At 50.8% G+C, this 20,382-nt stretch overlaps 2 long non-coding RNA genes across 3 annotated transcripts in view; one reads left to right on the top strand and one right to left on the bottom strand.

The window, feature by feature from the left end:
- LOC118919217 (uncharacterized) overlaps positions 1-20,013 on the top strand; it is a 30,776-nt gene extending 10,763 nt beyond the window's left edge. The window contains exons 1-4 of one of the 2 annotated variants that reach the window (XR_008999014.1): positions 13,044-13,249; positions 16,310-16,398; positions 18,486-18,619; positions 19,348-20,012. This is a non-coding gene — a long non-coding RNA (uncharacterized LOC118919217). Of the gene's footprint in view, positions 1-13,043; positions 13,250-16,309; positions 16,399-18,485; positions 18,620-19,347 lie in introns of those variants that run through there. The other variant, XR_005027410.2, reaches the window with a different exon arrangement.
- On the bottom strand, positions 9,955-14,230 carry LOC118919216 (uncharacterized). The gene is made up of 3 exons (XR_005027409.2): positions 13,947-14,230; positions 12,939-13,044; positions 9,955-10,214 (listed from the first exon to the last, which is right to left on the bottom strand). It is a non-coding gene; the product is annotated as an uncharacterized LOC118919216 (long non-coding RNA).
- Positions 20,014-20,382: the final 369 nt, after the last annotated feature.

Raw genomic sequence — 20,382 nt, 5'->3', positions numbered from 1 at the left:
AGGGGTAGGACAGATGCCAGGAGAGCCAGCAGAGGATTGGCCAGATGGATGACTGGACGAAGGGCATCTGGGTGGAGCACAGAGGGTGCAGAGGCACCGAGGCACAAGGTGTATTTCCTGGAGTGCAGTTCAATCAGGTGGAAAGTGGGTTGCACAGGTGGGGGGATTTAAACGATAAAACTGCTCACACACAGAGCATCAGGGCTTCAACACCCACCTGGGATTGGGGGAGAGAAGGGAAGAAGACTGGGCCTGGTGATTTAGATCCAGGGTTTGTGGACGATATGGCCAGGCCTTGGGATATGTGCCCACTCTGCCCCGCATCCTCCCTGAACAGCCCTGGGAAACAGGACTGCTGTTCCTTCTCTCTGGGCTTCATTGTTAACGACTTGCAGTTTCTTAGGAGCCCTGAGCTTCAGGTTGGGAGCTTCTGCTGGGAGAGCCATGTGGGGAAGCCACATGAAGGAGTGGCCCTGATGGAGGGGAGAGAAGCCCAGCCAGCCCAGGTCTCAGCCAGCCCCCCCAGCCAGCCAGCGGCAGCCACACATGGAGTCCCAGCAAGATGAGCAGAGGAACCGCCCCAGCTGATGCCCCTCGGAGCAGAGAGCAGCCAACTCCTTCAGGCCCTGTGCATGCTGCAGAATACTAAACCAATAAATGACTGTTGTTTTAAGCCCCTGAGTTTTGGGGAGCCCTGTGACATAAAACAGATATTTGAAACAGAAATTGGTCAGGAAACTGCCTTTGGAGATGCTGAATGATTAAAAGCACCAAATGCAGGTGAATCACTGAGCTGATGCCATTCTCCTCATCGGAGAAGCCTTTCCAGGTAGATGGGCCCAGCCTGGCTCACCCAGGCCACTATAGTCACATTTCTTTGTTCAGCCGCCATTACTGACTCACTCTGTGTCTGTCGCCCCAGCCCTGGCAGCAGGCTCCCGGGGGGCCGGGGCCAGGGCCAAGGGAGCCGTGTTCTTTTTGCCCCTGGGAAGCCTTAGCTAGAGTTTGTATGTAGTGGGGCCCAGTTCAGAGTGCAGCCTGACTCACACGAGCGTCTTCTAAGTCAGGCCTTCATCCCAACCCAGGTGGTAGTGGAAGAGGAAGCTTCAGGACCAAGTGCCTGGTTCAAAGCCCAGCTCTGCACTTGTTTGCTGTATCACCTTGGACAACTCAAATCACCTCTCTGGGCCTCTGTCTCCTTACTTGCAAAATGGGAAGAATAATACCCAACCTTATGAAGGTAAAGGAGATAACATTTATAAAGGCCTAGCACTGTGCCTGGCATATAAATGCCCTCCGTACATATTCATATTCCTTATCTACAAATAGATACAAGTTTTTGGTTCCTATGACCCCTCCTTATGCCACTCCTAAAACCTCTTCATCAGTCAAGCTTGACCAACAGGCTATGTGGCAGGGGAGGCCTGGAGTGCAAGGTGATACAGCAAACAAGTGCCTGACGTTCTACCATCAGGCATTGTTTTTGGCTGAGCCCTCAGTGCCTGATTGCTAGTCTGCTGGGAGATCAGTGATGGAGTGAGCCCCACTTCTAGAATGAGAAGACTTGGGCTCCAGTTCCTGCCCTGACCTGGCAGAGTTGCTGTGAGGCCCCAGCAGGGACCAACAGACATGGAAGAACCTTGCCACTGGTGTAGCATCGAGCATACATCAGGATGATAATGCCATTTTCAGTCCTTTCCGTAGGAATTGGTTCCCTAGAGTTGTGCTGTCCAAGATTAAATTAAATTAAATTAAAACCCAGTTCCTCAATCATACTAGCCACATTTCAAGTACCCAATAGCCCCCTGAGGCTGCTCCCCACGTGGACAGCGCAGGTGGTGAAATCTTCTTCATTGCAGAAGATTCCCCTGGAAGGCATTGCACTAGAGTTTTTCAATGGGACACCAGCACGGGAATGAGAGGGAGAGATGGAGACAGGAAGTCTGAACAGAAAATGGTGGGTGGCATGGGTCTTTTTGTTTGTTTTTTGCAGACCCTGCTTGGCTGACCAGACTTAGGGATGGCCAAAACCCTTGACCCCACTCCCTGCTGGCAGCCATTCTGTGCAGGTCCTTTGGACACAGCATTTTCTCACCATGAGATCACGGACCCTGAGGGCTGCCTCTAGCAGGAAGTGGCCAGAGCGACTGAGACCACCAGGCCAGGCTGAGCACTGAGTACTAACTTATTCCTGGCCTGGCTGCTGGTTGGAATGGCTGGGGGCTGGCAGGGTTTCTCATGCTATGCAGCCTGGGCAAGAAGGTGTGGCAGGGAGCAGGGCAGCAGTGCCAGGGTGGTGGCATCTGAACTTGGAGCTCAGGGACCAATTAGCCAGTCATGGGGTGCATCCTATGACCCTGCTAACAATTCACAGAAGCTCCCCAAGCCCTAGATCCTCGCGGGGCACCAAGAACCCGGCACATGTGGGGTCTCCAGCACCAGCTCAGGGATACCAGCACCAGCCACTGTAGCTTGACCAACAGGCTATGTGGCAAGGGAGGCCCAGAGAGCAGAAGGACAGACCCCAAGGGCCCACTCCCTGAGAGGCCTAGCTGGGAAGAGACCCCAGGGAATCTTCATTTTCTGACTTGTTCAGTAGAACTCCTTGCTGCCTGACATACAAACCATGTTTGTGTATGTATACACAGACTCACATACAGCAGGCATCTTGACAGGTGCACACAGATCCACCCAGAGATGGACAGACACAGGCACCCAAACAGGCCAAGCAGATGTGCCCTCCTGGGCGCAGGCACATACATAGCCATATTCACACACTGCAGGCACCAGCTATCTACCAGTGGGCCAGAATTCCCCTTAGTCCCCTAAACCATACACCTTCCATTAGCCAAAGTTTAAATCTGTGTGTCTCCAAACAGTTAGCAGTCCCAGGAGCCTCCCTGGCCCTTACTGACCACACATTAAACTCCCTGCAGTGCTACAAGCCCCCACATCCTGCACATGGGCCAGGGGAGGGGGCCATCCTGTTGGACCTGTGACATCCCTATTCTCAGCCATTGGCTCCCTCTCTCCGGAGACAATGAGAACAGGAGAATGGAGCCCTTGTTCTCAGGGCTGTCCAAGGCACACCTGCCTGTCCCCCTCTGTCCCCTTCTAATCTTCACCACAGCTTGGGTTTCCATGGGGCTTCCAGTGGCCTCCGCCAACTCTGGAGCAGGCAGGCACCATGACAGGTGGCAAATCCAAAGCCATTCTCTCCTGAACAGGTGTGTGCCAGGGCTGGGGTCAGGGCGGGGAGGCCAAGGCTGGTGGGGGGGAGTCCCTAGAAGTCTTTGGAGCTCTGGAGTATCCTGGGGCTGTGGCTGGAACCCTGTGGTTAGCATTTGGTCTGTCGGAGCTGCTAGAAGCTATAGCTGATTTCCTCCCCTGTCCTGCCAGGTTCACTTGCCACATTAGCCTTTGATTTTAACCACTTAACTCAGTACTAGGCTTTCTCCTTAGACCAGAGTTTCACAAAGGATTCTCAGAAAAAGACCAGCTCCTAACTTCTCAGCCCCAGCCTGGCAGACCACCCTACCCTTCATCCCCTTGCCCACCCTGCTGCTGACAGCTGGGCTTACCCATGCCCTGAACTTTACAGACCCACTGGCTCCCCAGCTTTTCAACCCATCTGCCTTGTGGCTGGTAGGTTATCTGTAGTCTCAACTCAAGTCCTAACCTCAGACCCAGTGGAGGTTTAAAATAATCATCCAGCCATCTCTGAAGCCACAGGAAATGTCCTGTGCCAACTCAGCAGATTAAATATCTCCTTGCTTTGTGCCCTCTGGATTTTATTATATAGTAACAGATCATTTAAAAATAACTATTTAATAATAGTATTCATTTAAAAATAATAATAGATATCATTAGAATATAAGCAACAAAAAAACTTTTCAAAGGCAGGTATTTTGATTTTGTTTACTGATGTGTCCCAATATCCTAGATCAGTGTTAGGCGCATTGCAAGCACTCAATATGTATTTGTTGAATAAAGTGCCTACAGTGTATAGGCATGCTCTAAGTGCTTTTAAAATATTAATTCATTTAATCCTTACAACATTGTGAGATGGGTAATATTATTCCCATTTTGCAGGCAGGAAAACTGAGGCACAGAGAAGCTAAGTAAATTACCCGAAGTCACACAACTAGTAAAGGGAGGGAGGCCTTTGCCCAAGCAGCCTGGCTCTGGGGCCCAGGCTGTTAACCAGCATGCTCTGCCTCTCTTCATAGCAACACCGTGTTATAACTCTTATGCAGTTTTGTTGAACGTGCTTTGTTTCATTTTTTTAACAATAATTTATTGATATCTGTCTCCCTCACCAGACTACCATATCCCTGTGGTCAGTGGAGGGTGGGGGACATGTCTCAAGCAAAGAAAACAATTCAAAAGTTGGTGGAATGAATGACTGAAGTTGCCTTCCATCTCACTGTATATATGTCACACAGATCTTGGAAATGATTGGGGGTGGGGATAAGGGGTCAGGGAGGAACCAAGCTATCAGTGGCTAAAAGTAAAAGCATAGACTCTGGAGTCCAAGCGGCTAGGTTCAAAGCCTCATCTCTACCCTTTCTAGCTGTGTGACCTTGAGCTGGTTACTCAGCCTCTTAGGCCTCAGTTTTGTCATCTGTTAAATGGGGGTAATAATAGTTTTTGCCTTCTGGAGTTGGTATGAGAATTAAATGAGATAATGCTTGCTCAGTGCTTGGCACATAGTCAGGGCTCTATAAATGGCAGTTATTGTCACTGGTAATGTGACATTGGTGTAACTTCTGCTTGCTTTCTACCTGATGTGAAGTCAAAGCCTCCTATTAGCTTCTGCACAGGCCATAGCCAGCAGCTTGTCAGCAGGTGCCTGCAGCAAGGGTGACCCATTCCTCTCCATCTGTCAGGGTGAATCCTCTGCCAGTTCCTGTCAGAGCTTACAACCTGCTTATTAAGTTAATTAGGCATAACACCTTTCCAAAGATCCCCTGTCTCCAAAGCCAGTCCAAACATCTGGTGAAGGCTGCAGCTTGCCAAGGATTTGGGAATGACAAGTTCTCAGCAGCCTCTGGTTGGAGGAAGTGGCACATGGTCGGGGAGGGGCTGGAGGAACCATCCCATTCCTCTCTTGGGATTATTGGCTGGTTCTTGGAGTCTCCTTTGGCTAGGATTACCAGATAAAATACAGATTTCCAGTTAAATTTAAATTTCAGATAAATGCCAAATTTATTTTTTATTAGAAGTAAGTTCCAAATACTGCCCAGGGCGTATTTGTACTTAAAAAGTATTTGGTGTTTATCTAAAATTCAAATATAAATGGGTCTTCCTTTGTGTTACCCCTAAATCTGGCCCTCCAATCTCTGAGGCATGCGGGAAAGGGAGATGAGGAGGCGGGAAGACCAGGTGACTGAAGGAGCAGAAGCAGAACTTGGTTGGGCCCAGGTCTGTCTGCAGCCCTGGCACTCAGAGCCTCCTGGGTCTGAGGCGAGGTTGCCCAGGGACCTTTGGGAGCCTACCACCCAGAGGGAGGCTCTGCTGGAGGAACAGGATGCTGCTGCCAACTCAAAGTTGTTTGCACTTCACCAGCTCCCTGGGGCACGGGCCCCCTTCCTGGTTAACATCCTGGACGAGAGGAGCAGAACAACAGCCCTTCTCCTCCGAGATGCACTGGCCTGCCGTTCCGGGAGCACCGCTGGTGGAGATGAGCTCTAAGGCCCAAGTGGTGCAGCACCTGGAAGGCCAATCCCTCCTGTCACAAGAGGGCTCCCGAGAAAGTGAGGGGCTTGTCTGGCGTCACATGAGGAGCTGTTGCTGGAAGTTAACTGAGAACAGTCTCTGGACATCTTCCCATTCCTCCACACCCATGTAGCTACCTTTCTGGGTCTGACGGGAGGAACAGCTATAGCCAGACAATTCTGATCTTCAAACTCAACAGGCTTCAAACTAAACCCCTCATCTCCCTCTCTAACCTGCAGCTCTACTGGGTCCACAGCTCAGTACATGGCACCCCACCCACCCAGCTGTGCACACTAGAAACTCAAGCATCATCCTGAGCACCCACTCTTCCCCTTTTCCTGTAAATCAGTAGGCCCCATTAGTGCCACTTCCTCTGCAGCTCTTGAGTTTGCCCACCTCCTTACTTTCTGAGCTCCACCCGTGTCCAGACAGCTACCATGTCCCATCTAGGCTGTTGTCAGCTTCCTGGCTGGTCTCCCCACACCACTTTCCCCATCTCCAACCCATCGGCACCAAAGGTAGACAAAACAAATCTGCAGACCTCTCCCCTCCCATCTACAAATCCATCCTAGTTTCTTATTGTTTTTAGGATCAAAATTGGCCTCTGTAGCATGCCTCAAACACTTCTGTGCGATCAGCACCTTCTGCTTCTCCATCGCTATAGGACTCCCTCCACCCACAGTGCACTGGACCTGAACCTCTTTCACTTCCTCCACGATCCAAGCTCTTTCTTGCTTCAGGGCTTCCCTGGTGGTGTCCCACCTGCCTGCCTCACTCTTCCTACCCTGCCTGCCCCTGGCTACCCCGACCTGTCCACCTGTCTATCACACCTCTGTATGGCCTCTATGTTCTTCAGAAAGCCTCCCCTCATCCCTGCCAACCCTCAGAGGCTGAGGTAGGGGCTTCTCCTGGGCCCTGTGAGGGCAGGGGCCAAGTTAAGCATATCCCCTGTTACAGATGCAGTAACCAGTGTGGCGCCCGGCTCACAGAAGGGGCTCACTACTTATGATTTGTGTTCGTTATTACAGACGTCTGGGTAATGTCACCCGGCAAGCACTGGGAGGAGAAAGGAGAGGAAAGGAGGGGCCCATTCAGCTGTTTTTCAGTTCTAGCCACACAATAGAATTACCTGGGTTGCTTTATAGAAATACTGGTGCTCAGGCACCACTCCAAAAGTTCTGGTTCTTTTGATCTGAGGTGGGGCTGAGCATAGGTATTTTCTAAACCTTTTCAGATATTCGAATGTGCATCTGTTGCTGAGAAGCCCTGGGTGAGCTCTAAGAGTATATGGTCTTAGCTCAGTAAATTCTTGCTAATTGCCATCTGCTCTATTGCTGGGCGGGTGGGGGTGGCGGTTCTCCAGACACCTGTGTCCCCAGATTTCCTTCCTTGGGGAATGGCTCCCTGGGCTGAGGACCAAAGATTCCTCCTCTGCTCACACCCCCCACATACACCCCCTCCCCATGGAGCCAGTCAGGCAGCCCCCTGCTGGATCTGTGGGGAGATAGGCCCAGGGGAAGTATGGGGGTGGGGTCTAGCCCAGCAGGCGAGGTCCTCAGGGGCCAGAGCTGGCCACAGCTGGCCCCAGGGAAGTTCAGTTGGTTCAACAAATATTTGCTGAGCGCCCAGCCAGCGCCAGGTACTTTACCAATGGCTGGGGGAGACAGAGGTAAATTCAGTAACCCAGACTGACTGTGGATCAGCCTGTATCTGACCCTGGGCGGAGACTCAAAGGGAAGCTGGTTGGAGATGGAAATAGCACTGGCTGTTGGCACCATTAGCCCTTATAGCCACCTCTACTGTCACCTGAGCAAAAAGGAAGCTGTGGTCATCCTGTCCCCACCCCCACCCTCCAAATTCACTATGACCCAGTGTGACCAGAGCTGTTGTGTTTGAATCCCCTGGGAAGCTTGTTAAAAACACATGTTTCCGGTTCCCACCCCCAGAAATCTGGTTCAGGAGGTCTGAGGGGAGGCCTGGTACTCTGCATTTTCAGCAAACTTCCCCAGGGGTTGTAATGCAACAGGTCGCTGGTGATTCCAGTGTGTAGAGCTGCCTAGGAGAGCCACAGTGCTCTCCCTTCCCCAGGGGGTTTATGCATTTTGGAGAAGGATGTATGGGATGAGCTCGGGGTCCCAGGTATATCTGGCTCTAACTGACTTGCTTCACAGTTATTTCTGACAGTCATTCTCCAAATGGAGGCAGGAGGCACTGGGCTGGGGGCTTTGCTTAATCCTCACCCCAACCAGCAAGGGTTGGTGTCATCTGCATTTTATAAGTCAAAAAGTTCAAGTTACCTCTCAAGGTCATAGAGGAAAGAGGACTAAGTTGGGTCTGGCTCTCAAGTTGCTTGCAGACCCTGGGAGAGATGACCTTGTGCAAATGGCCAGCAGCTCCAGGCAGAGTGAAACTGATGCACCAGGAGAGGCAGGAGCAACTTGCTAAGTAAGTGCAGAGAAAGAAGCAATTGATGCCTGTTGGGGAATGGGGGATGAGGGGCTAAGGAGGTGCTGACATTTGAGCTAGATCTTGGAGGATGAATTCAACTGTGACAGTCAAAGATAGGAGAAAACAGCAGGCAGAGGATACAACATGAGCAAAGTCCCTGAGGTGGGGAAACACGTACTGGGAACAGTGGGTTGTCTGATAGTCACAAGGTAGGGTGTACAGAGGGACATGGGAGCGGTCACGCAGAAGGGTCATCTGAGGCCTCTTTACTTGGTGGGTACAGGGAAATGGCCAGGAAGGTTTGAATGGGGAAATACCCAGGCCAATCTGGCTTCAGGAAGGTAAGTCTGGGGACAGAGGGCTAGATGGGGATGACTAAACCGGGCAGGCAAGAACGGTGAGTCACTCTGCTTCTCTGGGTCACTTTGTCCATCTCTAAAATGAAGATAATTGTCCTTCCTTGACATCTGTCCCAAGCTTGTTGTGAAGATAGAAGAAAATGAAAAATGGGAAAGGTTTTGGTGAGACCCTTGGGGTCAGAGAGAGAGTCAGAATCAGGGGGTTGGGGACTATGTGTGCAATGATGTCTCTTGGCTGGAAATCCCAATGGGATGGTGCAAGACACAGGGGTACCCAGGGAGATGTAGGATGAGCATCAGAGGAGGCATGTGCCATCTGAATCCATACTGAGGGAGACAGGGGGAGTTCAGAGCCCAGGCTGAAGCAGGACGGTAGGCTGAGCTGTTTTCCCATCTGAATGGAGCCCCATGGCCAGAATTCCTACAGAGCCCCCTGGGCAGCTGCGCCGAGCCTACATCTTGTGGAGGTCTTGACCAACACCAGCCTCTGCTCCACCGTAGAGGTGATTGTGGGCTAAACCGCAGTCAGAAGGGCTCAGGGCCCCTGCGCCAGAGTGACAGGAGCACATCCCGGGCTGAGGGGTGTCTGATGGTGTCCAGGCCAATCTTCTGCCTCGGCAGGAACACTGCAGTATTTTTTAAAATATCAATGTTATTCATGAATATAACAAGGAGAGTCAACTATTCCTACAAAGTTACTTATGAACAACTGCAGCCCTGGTTCATCTCCAGGGAGAGTCCCTTGCCCCTCTTGAAGCCGATTCTTTGGAACATTCACTTTCACATCTCTAAATAACATCTCATCTGGTTTCTTCTTGATCTTTGCAGTTTGAGGAATGATTTGCTGATTTCCTGTCCTGAGAGATAAGGCATTTTTTGTTTGTTTGTTTTACCTCCTCTGTGTATCACACCTAATCCCCTGCCTCTATCTTCCCAATACTGGAATACATGGTAATTTTGGTTATATCATTATTCTCTGTTGACCTTCTATAACCAAGTGTGTGCTACGGCCAGCTGAGCCACATGGTGGACTGGGATTCTTTTTTTCCACTTTCCTTGAAATGTGGGTAGTAACCAGGCATCACATTTTAGTAGTTATTTGGTTTAGTTGACTCCAGCCACTGACATCACTCAACCAAATCCTCAGCTTCTTCTTGTGAAATATCTATGGTCAAGCCAATGGTGACTTTACCAAGAAGTCATGGTCCATAAAAACTACTGGTGTCTACTTTTCTATGTGTCACTAAGAGGTCACTGAATGGTGGCTCTGAGGTGGATTCCAGGATCAGGGTGTGTGGGCTTGAATTCAGCATCTGCCCTCTGTGGCTATGAGACCTTCAGCAAGTTACACGTGGCGTGAGCTTCAGTTTCTTTATTTGGGAAATGGAATTAAAGGATGGAACCATCTACCTTATAGGACACTGTTTGGGATAAAATAAGATGATAAATGGCAATGTACTTAGCACAAGTGTAACAAATGGTGAGCATTACTATTATAACTACTGGGTTAATTGTTTGAAGGAGCTCCTTTGCTGGGTATCCCAGAATGAAGAAACAGCATATTTCAAAATGCTCAGGACTTGCACAGTGGTTAATGGTCACACGTCTTGTCTCCTGAACAGCCAGCCTTCCGGCGCCATCTTCTCCGAGGAGCACAGTCCCTGAGTGTATGTGGGGCCTGGGTAGGTGCTGGTGGAGAGAGGGATAGACTAATGGGGTCCCTGGTCATCAGGGAAACAGAGTGGTCTCTCCCCTCCAGGCTGTTTTTATGGTTCCCCACTTCACTGGCTCAGAATATTGTGAGGGCTTTGCTGCCACATGGACCTTGTCTTGTGAGTCTCACTTCCTCTGGTTGCTTCTAGGAAGAGACTGACCATTTGACCCTCTCCAGTTCCTTTCTTGATTACTGGGGCACTGGAGGTGTTAAGTCAGATCTAATAGGTGCTAATTTTAAGAAATTCAAAAAGTGCCGTGCAGAAGTATATAGCAGAAACAAACAAATTTTTTCCACCCTATAGGTAACTGCCTTTAATAGTTCACTATGTGCTCCTCTGGGATTTTATTTTTTATGCTTAAAAACGTGTGTGTGTGTGTGTGTGTGTGTGTGTGTGTGTGTGTGTGTGTGTGTAGAACTATGCTCAGTTATACATTACAAGGCATGTATAGTAATAAAATGAGCTCCCACCATACAGTGGATTCTGCCACTTGCTTTTTCACATGGCCCACTTTCCAGGTTGTTCTAGGTACCTTTGGCAGCATGTTCTGTATGTTTGTTCGGGTTGCTTCCCATTTTTACCAAGAGAAGCAATCTTGTGATGAACGTGCTCTTGGGTATATCTTTGCACACTTGTGCCAGTATTTTATAGGGCAGAGTTACAGAAAGTAGGTTTCTAAGCAATAAAGATGTTGTCAGTTCTGGAGTTACTTATCAGAGATCTGTCTGGTCCCTTAGCCCCCTGGAAGACGACCCTCTGTAGCTTCCCTACTTCCTGCCCCACCTCCCTCCACCAACCCACCACTTCTTCCAGAAAATATCTAATCTGGGCCAGGCTGAGGCAACTGGAAGTTCTCCTGTCTGCGGCTGAAAACATCTTTTGCTATCAGTTCTCAAGAAAAACAAAAAGGTTTCAATCATTTGGGATTTAGGGGGCATGTGGCCATCAGCCCATGCCCAAGCTTGCATACCTTAGATGAAGCAAAGAGTGCATGCAGATCAGAAATCATACTTTTCCTTCCACAGAGCCCCCACTTTCATAAAATGAAGAAACTAAAATCCAGAGAGGAAGTGGCCCACCCAAGGCCTGCCCCTGGCTGCTGGATCAGAATCTGGGTCCCTGGACATGGAGTGTTGAGGTGGAAATAGGTCACAGAGCGGAGGGAGTGATAGAGGGGGAGGGGAGCTATGCTCAGGCCCTCCACTAGGCCACCACGTTCAACCCCAGTTGCCAGGCCATGACATGGGGGCATCATTCCCTTCTCCTGGGTAAGGAATGTGAGGCAGATCTCGGTGTGAAACTGGATCTGTCACAGTACTAAAGCTCACGTGTCCTTCCTCTGCCCTCCACTTCCAAAGTCTGATATCTGGGCTGCAACTCTCAGGTTTGGGGACTCAAGATAACCCACAGCCCTTCCAGACGTTTGCTCCAAAGTGCAGTTCCCGTGACAGGAGACACTGACTACTTGCAGGAGGGTCCCAGCCAGGCTGCCAGAGGCCTCGTCTCCTCTTTCCACATAGCCGGTGACACTCATAGGCAGCCTGACTGCCTCCACTCCCTGCCCCAGGGGAACACAGGGGTCCTGGCCTCCCTGCCCTTTGGTGGGCACCCCTGGCGACTTCCAAAAGATCCCATAATACAGTAGGAAGAAACTACATTTGCTCCTTCCCCTCTCAGGGAGTCTGCCTGAAGGGCAAAGAGCTACGGGAACCCCCACCTGGGCTCCAGAGGCTTGCTCTCTGCTCCATAGAAGCTGGGACGCCTTGGGCAGGGCCTTTCTACTGTGGACTCCAACCTCCTGCTAAAACAGCAGCCCTGGTTGCTGGGCACTGTCAACAGAACACTCCCCACAGGCCCAGCCTTTGCTGGGGATTGAGAAAAACAGGCTCCAGGGAGAGGTCCCATTTCCCAAGGTTAGCTCAGAGGGAGACCTGGGGCTGGCTGGGAGGCAGCTCCTGCTGCTCTGGTGTTTGGAAAAATTGTCAGGAAATGGGGTCTCCTTCTCAGGCCTAAAGGCCTCCTTCTTCCCTTTGTACATCTTAGAAGGGTAGGTTTTCCAGGCAGAGAGATAGACAGCCCCCTTTGGGCCTATTTGTCTAAGCACCCTGGAGGAGACTTGCCAGGGGACAGAGAGCGTCCAAGGGACACAAAACCAGCTCATACCAGCTCCAGAGCTCAGCAACCCCCACCCTCCACCTGTCTGGTTTGGGTACAATTCACACCATCCTGGGCCAGCAAGGGCCTCTTATCAGTCTCAAGGCATTCACTCCTGCCTTCCCTGAGCTGTTTTGTAGTTTTATAATCTTAGGTATTTTTTTTCCCCCTGATAACAAAGTCACAGCAGGGTTATTGCTAAAAATATTATAGACATGTCTAAAGGAAAGGGTGAAAGCCAGCCCCTATTAAAGTCCCAACATGCAGTATGTATGATAGGCTCACACTACATGTTCCCATCTGCAACTTGCTCCTTCAAGGAGATCATTTTGAAACCAAACCCATCATGTCCTCTCTGTACTTAAACCGTTGCAGGGCTTCCCACAGCTCTCAGATAAAGAACACTCTCCTTTCCTTGGCTGTAGACCCTGCCCCCTCCCCACTGCCTTCCCTGAGGCCTCTGTCCCCCTCTTGCCCTGTCTCCCCTCCCCTCACATCTCCCCCTCCCTTCCTGCCTTTGCAGGGCTGTGTCCTGGGCCCCTACCTGGAATGCTGCCCACATCTCTTCTTTCAGGTCCCATGTCACTTCTTCAGAGAGGTCTTTTCTGAGGCCCCGACCCTTGGAACAGCCCTGCCCTCTTCCAGCACAGCTGCAATTATAAATTTAAGTGTCACTATTTAATGGTCTTGCTCCCCAACCAACTCAAGGAGGGCAGAGATCTCTTTTGCTCACTGTCACCTCCCATGTCTGGCACATTGTAGGTGACCAGTAGGTACTCATGGAATAAGTGGACATGCTAAGTACACTGACTGCTTCCATGGACCCAGCACAGTGCCCAGATCCTCAGTGGAATAGTAAGTCAGGGCAGGTTCTCAAAGGCCGGGGGATGGAACAGACCAGGAACAGGGTGTAGGGGTTTGGGTAAATGCCAGAACGTCATTTCAAAGGGCTGCAAGGGTGTGGGTCTTTGGGTGACTTTGTGGCTCTCTTGCTGCTTGATTCCTTCTCTTCTTTCCCCACCAGCACTGGACCCTGGAAAGAGGGGCCTTGGTATCTGCTTCTCTCTGCCCCCTCCCTGCACCCCTCCCTCAGGCCCCCTCTTCCTACTTGCCCAGAGACAGGTCTACAGACAGTGTTTGTTGAAAGGCCAATAGCTGGGTAGATGCATGTGGGGACCAATGAATCAAAGAGCTAAAAAGCCAGCAGGGCCTCAGAGAGCCCTTATCCACACTCTGATTATTTTAAGTGAGGAAACTGAAGCCTGGAGAGGTGGTGTACATCTTGCCACTTCCTCTCCCTGAGAACGTCTACTAATCTCTTCTCCTCTGCCTATAAACATGAAACACCCTCCAACCCAAACAAACGAGGCACTTCTTTCCTTCTTCCCGACTTTTCCCCTGAGCTGAGACTCTCCCCTTTCCTTACACTGCCAAACTTGAAAAAAGACTTGTAACCTCAACCCCCAGACTTCCTCATCTCCTACCACCCCTTGGCCTCTCAGCCTCTGTCCGTCCACATCACCATGGCAACAGCTCTGGAGATGTCACTCACCAGGAATCTTCTGGGCCTTGAGCCCTTCCTGGACCCCAGGCAGTGTTTGGCACTGTCACCAGTTCTTCCTGCTGAAATCTTGAGGCCCTGCTCTGCCTTGGAGCCACTCTCTTCCTGTCCAGAGGACTTCTCTCCTCTGGAACCTTTGTGTTTCTCCTCGCACCCTCTGCCTCAGTTTTAACCTCTGCTCTTTCTTTGCTCTCATTTTGTTGTCTGTCAACAATTATTGGGAACTCCTGGCACCATACCAGGCTCTCAGCCTTGCCACCTCTTGTAATCCTCACGCTGACCCTTTGACATGGCTGTATTAGTTTCATCTTTACTTTGCAGTTGGAAAAGCCAAGACCCAGTGAGGATAAATAAATCACCCAATGCCACACGGTTGATGAGCAGCATCTTTGGGACGCAACCAAGATCCTACTACCTCCACCCTATACTCTTAGCTGCAGAGCCACGCCTTTCTCCCATCTCATTCACACTCAGGGCTCATCTCTCCTTACAACCCCCAAGTGAATATTTTCAGAGGTGACCTCCCTCCGGAACTCCAGACCTGCTCTTCCGAAGGCCTGATGAGCTGTTTTCTTAGCTATCTCGCCAAAATCTCAAAGTCATATCCTCAGATCTCTTGCCAGGCTGATCTTAGCGGCCCTGTGCTCAAATGCCTGCAGTGGCTCCTTGGTGCCCATTGAGCTAGGGGCAAACTCTTCCCTGCCACTCTCAGGCTCACCTGTGGGATGAGTCCGCAGTCCCTGTCCCCACCCCACCCCCACCATCTCCTGCTGCCTCCTGCCTTTGACTCTAGCTGTTTTCCCAGAGAGTCTGGTGCTCCCCACAGCATACCTCTGCTCAGAGAGGACCTTCCCTGCGTGCCCTTCCTTCATGTTCCCCTGGACCCCCAGAAATCCTCTGTGTGTCTAGAAAAAAGACTGTCAGGATATACACTGAACAACACTAGTGGTTACTTCTAGATGAGTGGGATTCCAAGTGACTTTTATTTTCACATCTGTTAGGTGTTTTCCAAATTTCCTGTAGTGAGTACAATTTACTTTATAATCGGAAAAGGACTTGTTAAAATAATTTAAAGAAAGAATCTCATTAATCCACCTTGCCCACTTCCTCTTTAAACCGTTACTGCAGCTTTGTTCACATGCAGCCTCCCTAAAGGTCATGGGGGGACCAGCCTTCCCTGCTTGAGAGCCACGTGCTCTCCCGTGCCATGTGAACCCCTTGTCCCCCACGGCCCCTTCCCCAGTGCCCTGGATGGACCGAGCACCCCAGATGTGTAGGAGAAACAGAGTTAAAATAGACACATTCACAAGAGTGTTCATCAAAGGAGCGAAAGATTGAAGACTCACTGAAGGTCGGTCTGGGGCCCTGCCTACAGCCATTAGAAAAAAGAGCACGGATCCCAGCTGCCAGTATGAACCAATTTCTAAAACACATTATTATATGAAAATTCAGATAAAAGTTCCAGAAAAATATATGTAGTTTGTTCACATTTACACAGAGTATAAAAGGATAGACTCACACACACACGTACTTCCAGATACACAGAATATCTTTGGGAGAATACCCCCACACTGGTAACAGCAGTTGCTTCAGGGAAGGGACACAGGGAACAGAACTGGGTGAAAGGGATCAGAGGAGGCGTGAATGTTGTTCCTGTTTAGTTTTAAAAAGCTGTTTGCATGTAGCTTTACAAAAAGAAAAAAGGCAACTTCCAGGCGGTGGTGAAAGGACCTTCAGGCACTTTGTACCTCCTCCCCTCCTCTCCTCTGATGGGCCTGGGGTTGGGGGTGCAGAGCAGATGCTGCCTGACTCCATCCCCGCAGATGGAGCTGGACCCCAACAAGACCCTGCACGCTGAGGCCCCGGGAGGTGCTGTCCGGCAGGGAGCTGTGGCTGAGATCTGGGAGATCTCCCACCCTGCTGGCCATCTGCCCCTCCCTCCCAGGTCAGAAACAGCCCCTCCCCGAGAGCAGAAGCGGGCAGGTCAGAGCAGGCCTGTCGGCATGGGTGCTTTGCAACCTCTCAGGGTCCCTTTCTCAGGGTAGGGAGCGCCAACTGACAGCAAGGCAGTGACTCAGCACCTTGGCAGCCACTGTCCTGCTGTTAGAAGCAGTGTTCTGTGTGCCGGGTGTGGTGGGGCAGGATGTCATGGGAAAGACAGCTGAGCAGGGCTCCTCCTCTGGTTAGGAAGCCCTGGGCTTGGCTCTGGGGCCCAGGGGCTCTGGGCATCACTAATCTCCTGCACAGGGGTCCTCTTTCTGAGGTCAGGGACTGGACTGGGCCCAGCCCAAGAGGCTGCTGGCCAGAGAGGAAACTTGTCATCAGTGACAGTAATAATTTACTTTTCTTTGCAGCCTCTTATCTGAGGATCTCAGAGCACTGGAAACCTTGGTTACTGTTTGCAGAGCGAGAGTTTGGCTGAACTAGAGTATAGCTGCCGAAGGTGAGGCAATCCAGAGCCTTCTAGCGTCATCCCTTTCTGCTCCCATATGGGGCCCACACACCTACTACCTTGGGTCCTGCCTTTGTCCCCACCAACCTATCAGCCACACTGAGAGCCATAAATAGTCTTTGTCACTTGAGTAAACTCAATTCGGCCAGTGGCCGGAGCCATGTGTGCTGGGCTCCTAACCCCGTGAGCAGCCCACCCCGCTGGTCAGGCTGAGAATGTGGACATGGACAAGGAGCCCTAGCCTGGGACTCAGTGGGGCCTGGGTTCTCATTGCTGTGGCCCCTTACAGGGCAAGTTCTGTCCCCCACCCGGGCCTCAGTCTCCTTACCCAATCAAAGGCCTTTGGAATTCTCCAGGGTCACAGATGGTACTAAACCAAACCCTGGAATTTTGCAGGGGAGCTTCGTGACTTTTATCAATGCTCAATTCAAATATAATTTCTGAAGTGTATTTTAAACTACTTGAATATTTTTAATAAGCATCACCATGCACATTTAGAAGTGATACATGATTTTCACACATTGCAGCCCATTAGTGTTCACACAGACTTTACAGTGACACAGTAACATGTTGGCAATCTGAACTTAGAAAAGAAATTTAAGCACAGAGTGCAGCTTGTGTCAGTCATAGGCACTGGAGCCCGTGCTCTGTCAGGTTTTGTTTGGAAAAAGTGTTCTGCTTCTAAAAAGTACTGACATGCATTGGGCTCAGTCCCAGAAACTTGAGGAGAAGGGATAGGACCGGCCCTTTTGTGCTGAGTGCCGTCTGTGTCTAAAAGCTGTGTGTGGGACAGGGTGGGGGCTCCTTGGCAGATTGTGCAAGGTCTTGAGATATGTGAGTCCTAGCCTGAGCAGTGCCACTGATTAGCAGAGATTTGCAGAGGCAAACGGGGAAGTCACAGCAGGTGACAGCTGTAGGCTGATCTGGAACAGGAAGGTGTCTGCCTCCCGGGAGCTGCCTGGAGCCACGGCCCAGGCACCCAGGCCGGGATCAGAAACCCACACTAGGAACTCCAGTGCACAGTTCCAGTGTGCCAGGCGCTGTGCTGCCCCCTCCCCCACATGACTGCATTGTTCCTCACAACTGCACAAGTAGGTCTAGCTTTGTTTCAAAGGCGAGGAAACTGACGCACAGATGGTTTGTCACCCCTCAAGTCCCACAGCTAGTGGGTGGTAGTGCTGGAGGTCAAACGCCAGAGTGGAGCCCAGCAATGGGGTCCAAGGGTGGGGTCATAGGAGTGGTCCCCCTCCCCCCCCAGTTCAAGAAGGGGGCAAATTGTCTATAGAAAAGTTAAAAGCAATAATAAAACTAAAAGTGTGCCAGGAATTCTAAACAACGTCGGTGATAAAATACTGCCCTCTGAGGGGTGGTCCCCTCTCACTGCCCACTCCTCCGCTCTGCCATGCTTGACTGCGTGAGTGACTGCCATGCAGTAGGCTTCTCTGAGGAAGGGCATGGGGGTAACTTGGTTGCGGGACATTCCCTATGACTTGGTTCCCATCCAGTCACATCAGCTGTGACAAAAAGACACAAGGGAATGAGGTCTGGATGACTGCAGAGCTCATTCACCTCAGGCTAAAAATAGGTGCCTCCCTGCAGCAAGGTGGGTGACCTGGCAGGCTGAGGAGAGCTCCTGGGTGGAGGACACAGGGTGCCGGCAGCTGTTTCCCCCAGGGGCCAGGACAACAGCAAGGGGCTGATGCACAGAGGCAGACATCTCGTAACTCTTCCTGTGCAAGCTGCTTTCTCCCTGCTCCCCTCCCTCAAACACACTGTCCAAAAGCCATGAAATTTCTGGTCCAGGCCAAATTGGAGACACAAGTCCAACCACCCAAACTTGTGGCAGCTTCTCCCAGGGCTTGAGGAGAAAGGAGAGAGAAGGGTGTGCATGTGTGTGTGTGTGTGTGTGTGTGCACATGGGCATCCACACCTGTTTGGTGGGAAGATACAGGTCACGCAGTGTCTATACTGTGATCTGCCTTTGTCTGTGACTCCCACCCTGGCCCCGGCCCACAGTCAATGGGACCGAAGGAGGGCTACTGGTGTCCTGACTATTCTCTGTGTTGCTCTGTGTCCAGGGAGTGGGCTCCCTTCTTCCTGTCCCAGACTCTTCAGGAAGCAAGCACAGTCCTGGCCTTCTAGATTCATCTCCAGAAGCTGAACGGAAGCTGAGGAGTGAGGCAATTATTTGGAGAATTCAGCTCCACCACAGGTGGCTATTTGAACAGATTGGTGTCATGGGAAGAGGTGTGACCAGGTACCAGGAGACCTGTTTCTGGTCCTGGCTCTGCCGCTCACTAGCTGTGTGACTTTGAGCAAGTCCATTTTCCTATCTGGTCTTCAGTTTCTCCCCTGTTTATCCATTTATTTTTTTCTTCAATGTCTTGCCAATGGGTTTCAGTCCCTGGCAAGTTCGCTATGGATTCATTTATGACCAAAGAAATGACAGTAGAACATTTCTTTGGGGTGAAAGGTTTTATTACCCGGCTTGTTCTCCAGGCACTAGGTTGAACACTAGCGTCTCTGCCTCCGCCCAGAGCACTGGGCCGAGCTCTCTATATAACGCAATAAGAGCTTATTGCCTACGGTTGTGGAAGCAGTAGCCTAGTAACAGGCCAGTCACATCATCAAGTGGTTTGAGTTCAGTGAGGATCCTGGCCATAGGAACCCCAACTTCCCCACATTCAACAAATGCATATTAAATGCACACTGGACTAGGCACCTGAGCATGCCATGCTAGATGTAGGAAAAGAACAAGCATGGAGAATTGTAAATGCCCAGGGAAGCCTTTGTACCTCTTCCTGCCCTGTCCCGTCCCATCACTATGTATCCATCCCTTGACTCTGGGCTGAACTGTAACTTGCTTCGGCTAACAGAATGCTGCAAAAGTGACATGTAACTTTCCCTCTCACCTTCTCGGAACCCACCTGACACATGCAGAAGCCAGAGCCAGCCTGCTGGAGACGTCACATGGAAGAGAATTGAGGTGCCCATACCAACAGCCTCAGCCAATTGCCAGTCACATGAGTTAGTCCGTGGGAGGCCCCCATCCCCCAGCCCTCAGCAGACTGCAAATGCTGGCGTGAGCCCAGCTAAAACCACTGGGAGCCGAGATGAGCCACCCCAGCTGAGCCTTGTCATCCCAGAGAACTGTGAGCCATTAAGTGGTTATAGCTTGAAGCCACTGTTTTGCAGTGGTTTGTTATGTAGCAGAAGATAGTACAATTAACATTTTTACCACTGCCTGTGTGCCAGGAATTATGTTAAATGTTTTACATCTATAATCTAACTTATTCCTCACATCAACCACGTGAAGCAGTGTTACTACTCTACCATCCAGTTACAGACGAGAGCACTGAGGCACGAGAAAGAAAAGTAACTTAATGGAGATAAAAGAACAGATGAGTTGGGAGCTGGGATCCGAGACCAGGCTATCCGAGGGTCAGAGCCCAGGTAGCCGCTACACCACAGGGAACCAAACTGACGTGGCTCTTGCCCTCATGGAGCTTTACAGTTTAGTGGGGAGACTGGAATGAAACAAACACAGAAATACTGATAGACAACCACAGATATTGATAAGTCTATAAAGAGAATGCATGCTGTGTTTAGTCACAGGGAAGCCCCCAAGTAGGGGAGTCCTCTGTGGAGCAGTGAGGGTGGAAGGGGGTGTGCTGAGCGAGGCCGGGGAACCTCTGGGGCTTGCCCTGGAGCCACCTTCTCCAGCTTCTGTGAGCACATGGCACCTGGTTCCCAGGTGACTGTGAGAACTGCAAATTCCTGGGCCTCATCCCCCAGGGGTTCTGATGTGGTGGGTCTGATTGACTGGGGGCCTGAGCACCTTTGTATTTTCAGTGTGCCCCCTTGGGTGATTTCTACCGTCAGAGAATTTTGAGAAGGCCACTCAGTAGAGGCACCTGAGATTAAAAAATACAGCTGCCCAGCCCCCGTTCTGAGATTATGACTCAATTCATCTGG

This window comes from Manis pentadactyla, chromosome 8 (assembly GCF_030020395.1).
Source record: "Manis pentadactyla isolate mManPen7 chromosome 8, mManPen7.hap1, whole genome shotgun sequence".
Classification (NCBI taxonomy): Eukaryota; Metazoa; Chordata; class Mammalia; order Pholidota; family Manidae; genus Manis; species Manis pentadactyla.
The sequence above is the reverse complement of the archived record's forward strand: the minus strand, read 5'-3'. Positions and strand labels throughout refer to the sequence as shown.